Source organism: Pleurodeles waltl, chromosome 9, assembly GCF_031143425.1.
Source record: "Pleurodeles waltl isolate 20211129_DDA chromosome 9, aPleWal1.hap1.20221129, whole genome shotgun sequence".
Taxonomy (NCBI): domain Eukaryota; kingdom Metazoa; phylum Chordata; class Amphibia; order Caudata; family Salamandridae; genus Pleurodeles; species Pleurodeles waltl.
In genome coordinates, this window is record NC_090448.1 from 1,105,938,652 (window position 1) to 1,105,955,520 (window position 16,869).

Below are 16,869 nucleotides of genomic sequence, written 5' to 3' on the forward strand. Positions count from 1 at the left end.
AGTTTGTTTTACATGTCCTGACCTTACACGTGTGTGTGTGTTTGTAGATATATGTATTGTATTCAAATCTATTTAGTTTGTGAAAATAATAAGTAATCAATTTTTTTTAAAATAAAGTAAAATGTGGGTGTTGGCCTTCTTCGGACTCAATGAAACCAAACAAATAAAATAAATACAACAGCCGCCCCCTCACCCTTAGCCCCACGAGCAAAGGTCAGCCTGTCAGACACTCTTCATGTTCAGCTCAGGCAGCCAGGAGTGAGACATGCGCAATTTGCGCAGACTCCTGGCTCCCTGAGCTGAGCTTTACTGGGCTGAAGAGGTCATATCTCCTATGGGCGTGACTTCCTCAGCTCAGCAAAGGTGCCTCGAGGCCCTTCCCCTCGGTGATGAGGGGAAGCGTCACCCATTGCCTTCGACCTGGGTGATTCAGGTTTAAGCCCTGAAGCACCCAGGGCGAGTGTCAATCAGTGACACCTCGTCACAGAGTGGGGTGGGGTCAGCAGTCTCACTGACCCCATACCACTCTGTGACAAAGTTGGGACTGCTTCCTTCCCTCATTGGCTGACCTAAAATCAGCCAGTGAGGGAAGGCAGCAGTCCCAACCCTCCTGGGACCTCCGAGCTGAAGGTAAGTGATTGTGTGTGTGTGTGTTTTTTAAATGAATGTTTGGTGCATGCGTGAATGTTGATGAGTGTTGTGAATGGATGTGCGTGCATGTGTGAATGAATGAGTGTGTGTGTGCTTCTCTCCCGCACCCCTCCCTCCCCAAATTACCGTCCGCCACTGAAATACAATGAAATAAAAAGGCATAACAATAGAATCCTGTAGCGCATATCTCAATGCACACCCGTCATAATGAAACTCAAAAGGGTCACTTTGGGAAAACCAAGAGTATGACGTTTGAAATCACTAAGCGGGAACTCAGTTGAAGTCGTTCAGTGGGTAAGGATGAGTTGGTAGCCTGACTGCGAAATGGAATTAGCGTTGTTTGTACCCCCAGAGTAAAAGGCGATAACAAGGAAATACTTTGAGATCTTAGGAAGAAATATGTTCAGAATGACGGAGAAAAAACACAGGGAGATAAACTTCTCTGTGCGCCCCTCACCCTCTGGGTGTGGGGTAGGAGAGGCGGAAGCCGTGATTTATCAATGAAGTTGATTCTGTACCTAAGGGAATTAGATGTGAACAAAGAAAGTAGTGGGGCAGCCCCTCCACATGAGTGGAGGAGTGTCACCCTGCTACAAAAAATGCCCCCCAAAATGCCCCAGAACTGAAAAATAAAATGGTAATAAATTTCCTTTATTATCATTTTGTCTTTCATTACTCCGTCATGAACAGAGTGTCAGGACGGGGCGGAGCAATTGCTGTTGAGTGGTAGCAGGGAGTTGTGCACCTGTTTAAAGTGTGCATGTCCCTCTGCCCGCTGTCTTGCGATGGCCAGCCAGACATGTGCACTTTAAACATCTCTAACCCAGCTTTTCTTAAGGCACCTGGGTTAGAGAAAGCACGGGCCTCCAGTGCTCTTGTGAGCACTGAAACCCTGCTCCCACTAATCCTGACGCTGCTTTCATGCTGATTACCAGCATGAAAGCAGCGCCAGGATTTGTTTGTGCTGTTTCCTGGTCCCCGCGATCGTGTTGGAGCTGCCACGACGAGAGGAGAAGAGGGCACTGTGAGGAGAGGAAGACGCCTGCAATTAAGTGACTTTAAAAAAAAAATTATCATTGTACCCCACCCCCCTGAACTACAAGCCAGCTGCCACTGGAAGGTGTAGTTCTCTACCTCAGTGACTCCTGATTGTGCGCATCCATCTTCAAGGTAGAGCACCAGCTTTGCTGGAGGGGCAAAAGATTGCAAGGAGATGGACCAATGAATGGTGCAATTACACCTGCAGTATCTTGAGAGACAGTTTGTAAAGGGACTCCTACTCCGCTTTATAGCGCTTCCCAAACATGGCAAAATATTGGATGAAACTCATTTGTACATCAAGGGCCTTAGGTGCAGGGTGGGCACTGTACCGGTACAAGTGTGTGTAGAGTAGTTTTGTGTACATGGTGAATGAGGGTGGGGTGCTGTGCTACACTTAGAGAAGATACCTAGCAGGAGAAGAAGGAAGGAGATTACAGAGTTTTGAATCAAGAATCCTCTTTAGGTGTTAGTAGCTTTTCTTAAAACAATTTTCTTCGGATTCACCAAGTCATGGGTGGTGCTTGTAGCCCCCAGGAGTGAATGAAACTCAGATGACGTGTGCACATGGACAACATTTAGGGGTCGCCAGGGGCCGCACCTGCACCCCTGGCTTGCCTCTTGCGACCCCTGGCCTCAGAGGTGGCAAAATCAGTGCCTGGGACACAGGGGCAGCTCGTCCTTATGGACCTTTCAGTTTCTGTCATTTTTTTACTAACCAAATTGTGAATAATATTATTCTCTATTTGTGAAATAAAAATAGTTAGCTGGCATATGACCCTATCTGGCAGCTAAGGTAAGTAAACATCCTTTTAAATGTATGTTGTACGCCTGCTTGCGGGTGAGCGTGTGTTTATGTGAAAGAGTGTGAATATGTGCGTATGTGTAAGTAGTGTGTGTGAGTCAAAGTAAATGTCAAATGGCGTGGCATGTGATGTCACTTCCGCTACTCCTGGCATTTTGATGAATTGACGCGCATGCGTGTGCAGCATGCAGGTTGGCCACACCACCCTAAGGCATGAATTCAGGGCTCACTCAGGGTGCAGAGACTAGTTACTTAAAGCCTGGAGAGCGGGGTGAATATAGCCATAAAAATGAGGTTGTGGAGAGCTACATATGATAACCCTCGGAATAGGCTCAATAGTAAGAAGAATAGTAATTGTTCTTTTAATGGCATCATTGTTGCATTGGAGATATACATAGTTATTTAATGTTGCTATGCAACACTAGTGACCTCAGTCTCGAGGTGCTCTTCATTCAGAGGATGCGTTTATATTGTTGTAAACTGTAGTAGTTATTACCTGTTTGCTGGCTGTGTCAATGCCCTGGTCATTGATGAAATAGGGGCTGTGATCATTTTCCGTCCTGTGCACGTTATAAATTCACTTAAAGGCTGTATGCAACACCAAAAGAGGGAATAATGGAGTGAGCGTTAAAAAGCACAGGTGATAGTAAACCGTGTTGTTCCCTTTTAGATTATTGTGGCCAAGTCTCCGCTGGCGCCGTTCTCAGTGTTTGTCTACACCATCCGGGCCTCTGGTTTCCATCTTCAAGGTAAGAGAGAAACATAGCTGCAGCCCCTTGGTGGTAAGCAGCCGTGACTATCCTGGAACTGACAGACCTGTTGCATCACTGTCTGCAGGTGCGTGACATATCACACTTCGAACTGAGTCTGTAGGTGCGTGACGTATCACACTTGGAACTGATAGACATGTTGCATCACTGTCTGCAGGTGCGTGACATATCACACTTCGAACTGAGTCTGTAGGTGCATAACGTATCACACTGGGAACTGATAGACATGTTCCATCACTGTCTGCAGGTGCGGACATATCACACTTGGAACTTAGTCTACAGGTGCGTGATGTATCACACTTGGAACTGATAGACATGTTGCATCACCTTCTGCAGGGGCGTGACCTGTCAAACTTGGAACTGATAGACATGTTTCATCAGAGTCTGCTGGTGCGTGACATATCACACTTGGAACTGATGTACGTGACATATCACACTTGGAACTGATAGACATGTGGCATCCGAGTCAGCAGGTGCGTCACATATCACGCTTGCAACTGACTGTAGGTGTGTGACATTTCACACTTGGAGCTGAGTCTGTAGGTGCGCGATGTATCACAGTTGAAACTGAGCCTGTACATGCGTGACTTATCACACTTGGGACTGATAGACATGTTGCATCACAGTCTTCAGGTGCGTAACATATCACACTTCGAACTGATAGACATGTTACCTCACAGTCTGCAGGTGTGTGGCATATTACACTTGGAACTGATAGACATGTTGCATCACGGTCTGCAGTTGCGTGAAATTTCACTCTTGGAACTGATAGACATATTGCATCACAATCTGCAGATGCGTGACATACCGCACTTGGATCTGATAGACATGTTGCATCACAGTCTGCAGGTGCGTGACATTTCACACTTAGGACTGAGACTGTAGGTGTGTGTGACATTTCACACTTGGAACTGATAGACGTGTATCACAGTCTGCAGGTGCATGACATATAACACTTGGAACTAACAGACATGTTGTATCACAGTCTGCAGGTACATGACATATAACACTTGGAACTAACAGACATGTTGTATCACAGTCTGCAGGTGCGTGACATTTCACACTTAGAACTGAGTCTGTAGGTGTGTGCATTTCTTGCTTTTATTTACTCATTTTTTTGCATACTGTTTTTTTAGATGTACATTAAATCTAGACAATTTGTAGTGACGTCATAAATATATACACATTCCCAACTCTCAACCAGGTGTCTTCGTCTTGCTGTGGATATTTGCCTTGCCACCATCGCAAATGTCAATACAGTGTTTCACAGACCCATTATTGCGGTTGACGTCTTCCTTTAAAATGAGTGTTTTCCAAGATTTTTCCTCAGATTTCAGAAAAATTGTATTCCTTGTCGACTAGACTTTAGCATTTGATAAGTTAGTTCCTCCTACACTTATGTGGGCCCGGGGGACTGATAACTTGCCAACACCCACTTCGCAAAGAGCAGACCAGTGCCTATGATGAGTATTAACTGGCCTTTGTAAATCCACCTTACACTGTCAAACACCTTCTCCACATCCAACAAGAGTAGCAGGTCACTCAGTCTTTTTCCCTAGTATGTGGAGGATCTTTTTTGTGCTGTCCTCACACTGAGAACTCAATATGAAGCTCTAATGGTTTGGTTCATGGTAAGAGGCAACTTAGCCTCAACACCAGGATACTCAGGAAAAGTTTTATGCGTATATTTAGGAGTGCTATGAACCCATATATGAGGCTCACTGGGTGGCGTCCTTGCCCAATTTGGGATTTGGCCTCACTGCAGCTTCTATCATAGCATTGGACACTGAGCTGGAGACAACATGTTCATTCAAAAGCCTTTTCAAAAGAGGGAGTCAGTGAATTACAACAGATTTTGCAGAACATGTTTAGGAAATCATGTAGGCCTGTGAATTTCATTGTTTTTTTAGTTTGGAAATGGAGCTTAACGTCTCCTCTTGTGCAATGGGCTCATCTAGGGATTCCACAGAGGCAAGGGACACTGTATTTTCCAGACCATCACAGGACTCAGCATCTTGGGACTCTATTGGTTCTTTGCTATATACATTGGGAAAGTCTCCTTTTCCTAAACCTAATCTCAATGGTCTTGTCCTCTACCAAGGATTTCCCTTTCCTACCCTTGACCTCGTAAGCCCTGTGCTTAAAGGCTTTAGCTTTTATTTGGGGCACCAGGAGCTTTCCCGCTTTGTTCCCAGAGGCATAATGTATGTGCTTGTTCCTAAAAAGAATATAATCAGCCCTATAATCTAGGCTTGAGGTGCATGCTTGCGATCAAAATGCCACAGTTCTCCTCCAAGGCTTTTTCATTAAGGTGCACTTGTGTAGGACCTCTACTTTGAGTAGTTGGCTTTCCAGGTTAACCCTAGATTAAACTCTCACGTTTTTAAGGCAGAGTGTCACCGAGATGCAAAAATGCCCCTTAGTAGTACCTAAAGTGTATCCCACAGTTTGTCTCCTGAGTCCTCCTTCGTATCACTATCCATCATTAAGCCTTTAATCTCCTTCTCTATGTTACCTCCCGCCAGAGGGTCATATAGAAGGAAATATTGAGCCTTCTGCTGGAGCCTCATTGGAGCGAGTATGATGCTTTCATTGATTTGAATGGGGTATTATGAAACAGTGCTATATGGCCAATCTTCCATTCTTTCATCTGGAACATGAGTCTGGACCTCACCACAAACTGGCCCAGATGTGCAGAGAGTGAATGTGCTTCTGAGCAACAGGTGAATTCTATTTCTTCTCTATCCATTTTCTTCCAGATGTTTATCAGGCACACCTTTCTCATCCAGTCTCTAGAACTTTGATTCCTCTCTCCCCAGATCTTTGAATGGATGTCTCCACCCAGAATTAGCTTTCAGCCAGCAAACATAAAGATGTCAGAGATGGTGGATTTATGGAAGCTTGCTTGGTTGGTGGCAGGGGTTAAAGTGTTTTGATTGTGTACTTATTGATCCCCATATGTGCCATTAAGCTCAGGACCCTTCCCACTTTATCTTCTAATACCCTCTTCATTACACTTCGAAAGCTGCGGGTGCAGAGCAACATCAGCCCCTCCATTTTTCAGAGGGCCAGAGGAAAATTACTATAAGGAGATTGTTTCCAGCGAAACTCAGAGCAGTTTTGAGCACGCCGGTTTCTTGTTAGAGGCAGATATCAACCCTACCTTGATGAAGAAGGTTAACGCATTATGCCTTTTGACTTTGAGCTCACCATTTTTAGAATATCTGCATGGGTTGCTCTTCTTGGTGAGCTGGAATCCATCAATTTGACTCATAGTCTGCCCTGTTTAGAACCTCAGATGAGAGTGACCCCCTAGACTTCAACCCACCAAACAAGCAAAACCCCAAAGTCCTCAACTCCCATATCTCCTGTGTGAACAGAGCCTAAACTCTTCCCCATACTGGAGTGGCATCAGTCATTGCAAACACTTGTGAAACCCTTCCAGCCATCCCTCCATACCTTTGAGCTGATCAGCCCTACGCAAGGGTATGTGTGCATGAGCAGGCAAAATCCCTTCTTTCGCTGAACTAAGGTAGGCCGATTCCATTGTGACTTCTTTGGGGCAAAACTCCCAGTCATTGTTTCGATATCTGCCTAAATTCTGAATTTCTTGCAAGGATTCAAAACTTGGCCTCAGGATCCAAGGAGGATTTTTCCATTGATGATTTCTGTAAACCCTCTTCAATAGTAGTTTAGTAGCTTTCACTCTGCCAGTGCCCATTCAGTTTGTCCTGTCCTCTATTCTCTACCATCCCCAGAATAGAGTGTGCTGCATCTAGGCATTTGACAAAGTGCTTTTGAACATTCCAGATAAAGATAAGTTTAATTGAGTTTTCCCACTGTAAGTGATCTATTTTCCGACTGTGCTTTTGTCACCATTGAAAGTGGATGTGACGAGATCATAACTGTAGAATCAGGCTTTTAAAGGCTACAGATGTTGTTGTGTGCTGTAGGTTCATGATCCTCTAGCCATCCCGTGGTTGGAGGTGGTGACTACAGCCACACTAGCATGGTTGGCCAGTGGATGGGCTGATTGCCTCTCTCCTTCTGAGTAGGGCTATGAGATTGCAGCATGCAAGGTCATACACTTTGGTCTGTAGCTCCACCTGGCCCTTCACCAGGCCAGGTCTCACAGTAGACTGCACCTGCCTCCCCAGAGCCTTCAGCTACCTGCGTACCAGCTGTTTGGGTCGAACCATTTTCTCTATCAAAGCATGGGGGTGCTTACAGTTCTTCTACTATCATCAGATTCTATGTTAGACAGCACAAGCTCCCCATTGAAACTCTGTGCTTTCTGACAGTGCGCTGCCTGTTGCAAAAGTCTCACTTACCTTTAAGTTCTACCTCTCTTGTCTTGGGGCACCCCACACCTGTGTCGGCATATCAGGCTGACCTAATACTCCCAGATCAATTGTTGTGTCTCTTCACCATCAGCGACTGCCACGATTGCTCAGAACATTCGCTTTTCACACCCAACTAATATCCAATGTGGAAATTTACGCTTTCCAGTCCGTGGTGCATCAGTAGGGTGTTGATGTAGGCTGAGTTTGGCAGGGAAGAAGATAAGTAGTGGATCCTCGTGTCCTCTCTATTCCCCTGATGGGCAAGCTTCATGTCTATTCCGTTTTTATTGCCTCACAATTATTTGCATATATATTATGACCTATTGCTCCCTTATTCCACCCCCTGAAAATTATAATGAATTAAATCAACATTTTGAAAAGTGTGATATTTCGTTAATATATGTTAAAAATACACTTTTTAACTTTATTACATAAAGTGTTTTTAGATATTTGCTGAGTGGAATTTGTGGAGATTGGTGCTGCCTGTGGTTGATGGCAGTAGAGCGCTTGGACTACTCAGTTAAACCTTAACAGGAAGCAATGTGGTTAGACTAGCAAACAGCTTAAATGTTTGTATAGATCTTAATGAGTAGTATTTGGAATCGTTTAACTTAGTTTGACCCAGAAGTGTTTTAAATGTCTTCTTAAATTATTGTAGTCAGGTGCAGGACTTACTGAGTTTAAAATGACATTTAAAATTGTTTATATCACTTACAAGGCGCTCTCTGTTTTTAATTTACCTAAACTGCCCACCATCTTTGGTGAGCATTGAGGCCTTGGAAGCAACGACACACAGCACCAGAGGGTTCCTAATTTACATATTCTGTGTCATTGAAACCATCCTTTAATGGTGTGTCAGCCAACCTGCGTAACTCCCTGCTTCCTGGTCTGAGAACAGAACTAAAGCTCCGCTCCCTTAGAAGGTGCTAAAAACAAGTCTCTTCCACCTCTACCAGAACAAAGCCCTAACCCATAACTTTTTATTCTCCTTATTCCTCCACACGAGCGTATCCTTATTTGTGAAATGTAGTTTTGTTATTGCACACTGTGTAGCTGCAACTTTCAATGTAACTATGATATTGTTGAGTGTAGTGTGTTAATACTGAAGCACAACATACAGATGATAAATGAATAAGCGAATTCATAATGTCCACACCCTTTCGTCCAGTGAATAGGAAGTTACTATACAAGCAATATGCATATATATGAAAAAGTTAATATGTACACATTAAGTGATATATCAAATTTCTTCAGTTGCAGCCAGAATCTCTCGATTGGCTAATATCATTAAGTGTACACAAGTTCCGTCTAGCACTGATTTTGCCTTTACTTTAGGGGTCTCTTTAACATCTTTTTGCTTCTCAAAAAACTGTTTTTCCAACAGGTTCCAATGTGTAGAAAATGTATGTTTTCTGTGCAATCATTCTTAATTTTCCACATTTTTCTGGACCACCGTGAATAGCAACATTGCTATTCATTGCCACAGTGCATGTTTTCTGTCCCTGAAATGGTACTATGACATTGGCTTCACCCAGTTGAGGTACTCTCCATTAAAGTCATAATAAGTAGGCACAGAAATTGCACTAGCGGCGTGGAAGTCATACGTGGGCTGAGGTGCATACTTACACCTTCCAAATGTATGACAACAATATATGGCTGCTGAGATCAGCACTGAGCTTGGTTTAGGCTGCAGTTTAGAAGCACTCCACTCTTACTATCAGGGAAAGGAAACATGACTTCACCATGTAGGGAAAACAATGTATATACATTATATTAATATTTTATATATTATAATGTGTTACCGCTAATGTGAATATTGTAAGCCCACATATCATGGTGCCTCATATACAAAAAATATGATACCCACTGTATTTAAAAAGTGTGCCTTCACATTGCATGTATACCCAAAAAGCTGTTTTTACAGTGTACTGTAAACTAGCTTTCCCATGACCAGGTTTACACAAGATCAAAATCTTCTGTTCACATCACTGGGAAAACAGTAGAAAAATAATTCAACGTTATTGTTTCCATATAGTTTAAAAACAAATCTAATTAAAAGGTGCAAAAGGATTTTTGACAACTTTAGTGTAAAAAGTAACTTTATGAAACTGTGCTTTGTACTGCCTGAGCCAATACTTGTTTTGAACCAGTTTGCAACTCAGATTTACTCCATATATTTATATATATATATATATATATACAATATATATATATATATATTCTTTCATTCCTTGCTGGGATTAACTGAATCTGCTTGCAGAAGGCAGTTGTGTGCCTTCCTGGTGTGTAAAGTTACTAGTCAATCAATGGCCTTTTAACAGGGATGAGCCATTTGGAAATAGAAAAGGAACTGTTTGGAGTACAAAGGCAACCTTCTAACTTCTGTTGACCTGGAGAAGCCGTCTTGGCCTGACAGGACATGCTCTCTATCATTACAAGGCCCTCCTAGACTTTGTGGATCCAATACAGTTTTTCCCTCCGAGAGGGAAAGGAGAAACCTCATCTACAAAGGGGACTGTCTAAGAGAGAGCCAGAGTCCCTCCAGACAGACTAAGGGGGTTAGCCGTTTTAGATTTGATATATATATAGAGTTTAATGAAGAGGATGTGCTGCAAAAGGAGGCAGACGTAGAATGTTAAATTAGATAGGACAGGTTGGGAAACATTCTTCAGTGATTGGCTATTGCACAAGAGAAGACTGACACCTCATCATCTCCTCTTCAGTACACTCCTGGACCTAGTAAGACAAAACCTGTTGGGTGAAAACGATTGACGGGCTTTTGGCACCACATGGCACCAAGAGTATGGAACTGCCCTCCAAGGGCCAGGTGACTCACCTCCTGTTTTAAATTATGAATGCAAAACATCCTGCATCACTTCTATTGAGATTCTTTTTTTTGTTACATAATCAATTTTAAGTCATGTGTTAGGTGTCCAGAGTTTCTAGATGATCTAGTACATAGATGATTACTTTACTTTATTGAATAATTAAGATTCCTCATTGAACAAAATGAATTTCAAGACTTCTGGTGCAGGGTATTTAGCGTTCATAATCTAAAGCATTTGTGTAACTATTAAGCAGTAGGCCCATTCTTCTCCCGAATGCAGATCTCTTACCATCCAACTAACCCACAAATGACTACAATAAGGCAGACTTTACTGGTACTGTAGGCCCTCACACATTAAACTGATCTGAGGTTTGGCTGCTCCATGGACAAAAAAGGCAGAAGGACTCCGAGCTCCAAGAGGGCCAAAATGAACACAAGAGGACTGGATCCTGTAGGGGCCTTGACTTGAGAAAGCTCTGGGTCCTAGAACCCTGCCCTAAGAATCTAGGGAATGCTGGAGTGACTAGAAGGAACATTTTATCACTGTTGATAAAAAGTTGGACTAAGTCTCCTTTCCATGTTAGGACGACTAGGATGAGGTGCTGAAGCTTGCCAAGGAAGGCCTTAACAAAGGCAGACAAGGAAAGGAAGCTCGCTCTTAGCATGACTTTGCACTAAAGGTATCCAGCCTTGTGGGATCCTGACTGGATACAGATTTCACCCTTCCCTGGCTGGATGTTTTTGAGAAGGAAATAAGTGGCTAAATACAAACGTAAAACCTTAGTCAAAAGCAAACCTGTAAATCTCTCTCAGCAGCCGAAGCAACCTTGGAAACTGCAACTCCAGCTTTGTTCCAGTCAGAGCTTTTGGTACTGTAACAAAAACGGAGGCTGCACTCTCATTCTTGTAAATCTATGGTTTCATCCACATCACCCACGGCCAGGAACGTCCTCTCAGTGGCGGCTCCAACAGCAAACTGCTCACAGTATGGAACCTCCACCAGACGACATTCCACACTCGCGCAATGCATATTTTAAAAGATTATAATAGACTCACGCAACATTGCATGCATATTATAATGCATATATTATCACAGGTACCAAAACCAACTTCAATGGAAGCTCAATCATAACATATTCGACTGTGACAGACCCTTACCAGTTTCAGCCTTGGATCTTGCCCTTCTGAAAAAGTGAGCGACAGAAAAGTGACTACGTCGGAAAGTAAAAAGGGTGTCTATGGTGACCCACTTGCTCCATCCAACCTCCTCGAGGCCGGCCAGAAAACGCTCCTAGGTCTCTGTCAGCTGCAAAATGTTTTTTTTTTTAATAGCACTTTACTTTCTATGTGTTGTTTCCTTAAAACTTTATGAATTCATATCAGTGGTTTGCCTTATCTGATTTTGATTTCTCCTGAATCTTTTTGCTCATTATATTTATCCTCTATTTTTCTAAAGTGGTTTGGGACTTTTACTGTGCTGTTTTCTTGACTTTAAATTTGTTGATACTGCTTGAACCTGACTCATTTATCTTGGGTACTGTCTGCAGTTTAGCCCACAGATATTGTGGGTTGTGTACAGCTGCAAAGAGATTTGTGTTGAGTTCCAGCTTGGAGTAAGATGGGAAGGAGTGCCCCTTCTGCAATTAATAACTGACCTAATGACAACACTTCATCTTTTAAACCATTCTTCTGCCACCTGCACTTGACTGCCTTGCATCTCTGCCACATTTTGCCACACTTACTGGCACTATTGTTTCCGTGATTCTCTCTGTCTATATCTCTAAAGAAGATTCCAGCTTAGGTTTACCCTGGTATGTCAGGTTGTCAGTAAATGCCCATGAGTTTAAGAACCGCTAAAGTATTAACTGTTTCTGAGGCTGTAGGTCTAACTGCATCACGGTGTGTAGCTAACTTTCCTTCATAAATGAGCGCTCTTGCTCATTGCACAGCATATGTAAGGCGACGTTACACAAATGTTTGCAACTATTCCAACATTGAATAGGTATACCAAATCTTAAGGGTTTTAAAACTCCTCAAGAGTTTCATTAGTAGTGATGCTTCAAGTTTTCAAGGGAGTGACACAAAATCTACCACTCCTTAAACCATCTGCTGCTCACTCTGATCACTCATCCAGCATTCAATATCAAGCCGAACCCGGCCGCTCCCAACACTCTCCAGCACCTTCCCTGCCGCCTTCACGATGCGACCCTCAGTGACTTTGTATGTCCCCTAAACACTACAGTGCTAGCCACTTCTATATGATTTTTTTGTCTATCACTTTAAGATTGTACATCAAAATCTCAGCAATGCACTTGAGAATACATGGTGACCAGTAATCCTGGGAACAGCACTGGGAAAGGTTGTGAAACAAGGTTGAATTACACTGTGCCATCATGGAAACAGAGAACACATTCCGCGTACACCAAATGCACCCAAAGCTCTAATGGCAGATATGTGCATCATGGCTCACTATTCTTGCATGTGTTGAGGGAAATTAAAACAAACAAACCCCAAGGCAGACATTGATGGACACAACCCACACCCACAGTGAAATTCAGGCAGGCAGCGCACAGAAAAAGAGAGCGTAAGCTTGCCCAATAAGAGAAAGGCAACATAAGCCTAATAGGGATAAAATGTATTTAGATCACGTGTGCAGAAGCGCAGAGTGTAGTATGATTTTTATTTCCGTTGGTGAGTGGCGCAAGCTACCAGGACCATGAGAGGTAAACAACTGGGTGTTTACTGAGGCCCCTTCCTGATGCACCTGTCTAAGGGCCTGATTTAGATCCCAACAGAGGGGTTCCGTCGCAATGGTGATGGATATCCTGTCCGCCGAAATCTAAATCCCATTGAAAACAAACACATTGCAAATGCAGTTTCTGCACACATTTTGTACAGATCTGTCAAATGGTGCCCAAGTTATAAGCAAAACAGAAAAAAACTCTGTTCCAATTGAAATTGAGACTCTGGGCCTGATTTAGACCTCAGCATAAGGGCTACTCCATCACAACGGTAACGGATATGCCGTCTGCCAAAATCTAAATCCCATTGAAAAGATTTCAGCAGACAAGATATCTGTCACCTTGTGATGGAGTAACCCCTTTGCCAAGATGTGACTCAGGCTCTACGTCCCATTTTCCATTGGAACAGCGTTTTCCTTATTTTGCTTATAACTTAGACAACATTTCACAGATCTGTACCAAATTTGCCATTTGCTACGTACACCTGTCTACATTTCGATATGTCAAGTTTCGTTCAGGGGCAGAATTTACAGGAGGGAGCATAAAAGGGTAACTTCCTATTCCTTCTCCTATGGGGAAGCTTGAAAACTGCTCCAACAAAATCTGCTGAACAAACTTACACAAAACTTGTCATGAAACTAGAGATTTAAAAAAGGCTTGGACAGGTGTGAAGGTGGAATTCAGACCAACACTTTTGTATATATTTTTCATTAATTTGTGGACCTCTGCAAATTCTGCTCTGCAGAGGTATTAAACTTGAAAAATAAACCTCATTAGAAGTGGAAGCATGCTTTCCCTTTGTCTAATAGAAGTTGCAGGTCACTGGAGGTTGAGGGGATCCAGGCAATCTGAATGTTTTTGTTGCTGTACATAGGTTGTCAGGCACCTTAGCCTGCGCCCTGCGTACAATAAAATGTCACAGGGGTGTAAGAATGCCAGTGTGGCATCCCCTGACTCCTGGAAGAATGTGGTGGTCCCTGAGAAGCAGGTACAACAGAATGAAACACAATACTGCAAGAACATGGTTTCTTGTAATTTGTGAGAAATCCAGAAAAAATGAACCCTATAGTGCAGCTATTCATAACCAAAGACCATGTGCATTGAGCGCTGTGGGCACAGGGACTGGTGCAGGGCTGGCGCGTGGCTTAAAAGGGGAAAGTTACAGGAAAATATAAAGGAAAAATGTAACTGACCATGCCATATAAACTATCTTAAATCACATTATCTGTCTGTGCCTCTACCTGGAGTATAATGCCTATGAAGTTCACACATGTATTAATCATTTCGATCATCTCCATAACCGGTATGCAAACAGTACATATCTGCGTGGTGCATATTATACAAATAATACGGTCTTCAAGCAAACTCACCACTTTACGCATATGTTGAATGCACAAACGGTTGAAGTTGCAGATGCCAACCATTCTCCCAAGAATTAACTGTGCAGAATGTTGAGTTATTTTGGGTTTCTTAGATATAGTTTTTAATTATTTGTGCTTGGTTGCCATGCATACGTCCTGCTCCTCACATAATGCATTATAATATAGTGACATCAATGTAGAAATTGGCGAGCTCATGAAGATGCTCTGAATGTTGTCATCATTAATGTAATTTTTGATGTCATGCGCAGTGCATGTCAGAGGCATACGATCATCATAACTCGCACATTTCAGGGGGTTTTATCGTTTTTTTGGAAACATATTTTCACTTTAACTTTTTTTTCAGTCAATATATTTATATTTATAGATATAGATTTAGATGAATAGAGTGCACAACAGTAAAATATACATTTTCATATCCATTGAAAAGTTTGAGTATATCTTAGATGCTTGGGTAAGATAATATTAAAACTGCAAATGAGGCGCTGTGGTTAGCTGGGCCTTTCACAGGCGTCCTTTTATGCTGTGCAAAACACCCCAGACAATTGTCGCAGTAAAATGGGAAGCGGAACTGCTCTGCATTAGCAAAGCTTCCACCATCCTCAATAGGCCCTCAGTGTGCCATTAACATGGTAATGACACAGCATTTGGAGGACTTTCAGCGAGCCCTCTTTGTCAATAGAAATCGCTTCTTGCTGTCCACTCATTTGGATCCACTGGTCCAAAAGCACCTAAGCAGTTCAAATGACTTTGGGAAGAAGCAAAAGGAAAAAAATTGGTAGCACACCTCTTGTCTAATGGTACAACGGCTCATTCTTCCATGGCCCACTTTGAAGGCACTCTTCGTCTTTGTCAAGTGAAGTAGGCAACAGTGAAAAGAATGCAATTATTCAATGGTGTTCTTTATTCCCTTTGGCATGGGCCAAACAAAAAGGGCTCTCTGAATTTAAAACAAGAGCTAGTCATAGGGGGCTTGAAAGCAGGCTTTCACATATCTCCTTTTCATATTGTAATGCCATGCAAAGAAATGCCATTGCTGTACTGTACAGGTTCGCCGCGAGGAATTAGTATTGGAATTACGACGCCGCGCACATTGTGATATCGGGGATGCACGCTGGAAAATGCAATTACCGCAGGATTACACCAAGAAAGGGATTTCACTAACAAGAACTTCCAGTGGAGGGTTTTGTAGAGAAATGGGTTTGCAGAGTCCAACTGTTTTGTTCCCAGATTGTTCTGCCTGGAACGCTTTTTCTCAGAAATGGTTCACTCTGCAACTTTCGTCTTGAAGTACTATGTGGTGTAGCGCCAATGACCCATGTCTACCGCGCAACACTAAATTGAGTAGTATTTGACAACACTGTAGGGGAAACTGCATTATAGGAAATGCAATAGGGACAGCTGCATCCTTCTAGCCGCTCAACTCCCTACTTACTTTTGGTACTCGTATGTTATTCCGAAGAGGGATACCACATTAATGGCAAAGACACAAGCCTCAATAAGTAAAATCAAATCCAGAGAGAACATATGAAAATTTGTACATGCAAAAGAAATCCCAGCTCCTAGATAACCTTACCTTCATTACATACCACACTTACCCATAAAACGAGCGGTCTTCAAGCTAGGAATATGGGTTGTCAGTGAACAAATGCAGGCATTAGCATCATTTCTGCCAGTCGACCCCAGTGAAGCCCTTAATAACGTCAAGATATGGATTTCTACGAGGCATTTAAGACGCGAACACACTAGAGGAATAAACTGAGAGACCCATTATGATGGCAGTGAAAGTATTTGAGATCAGGGTTATAATTATTTAACGTTGCATACCACTGTTGGAGTCCTTTTACTGCTGAAATGGAGTCCATATACATACATATCGAGCAAATCTTTAGGGTGGGAAATCAGTTGCAGCAGGTCTGTCATGGCGGATCCACTCCTGCTTTTAGCATTGTTTGAGAGACTGTTTCACTGCAAACAGCCACTACCTGTGAATGAGATACATGTGCAAGCATTTAAAGTAACAATACAAAATTACCTCTAAATGCTTCTAGCGTGTCCATGTACATATGTAGTGCATCACCCAAGACACCACTAAGTTTGCATATTCTATTAACCTAACATGGTTAGGATTTTTACATTCTTTGTACACATGGTTAGGATTTTTACATTCTTTGTACACATTTAGAATAAAAGTAGAGCTGTGGTCTGCATCTTGGTGATTGTTTTAGCACACTCTTGAATCAGTCTTAGGTATGACAACACATTGTTATGTAGTGGTTTGTTCCTGCCCAGGGCCCAAGGCTGCCTCTTCAAAG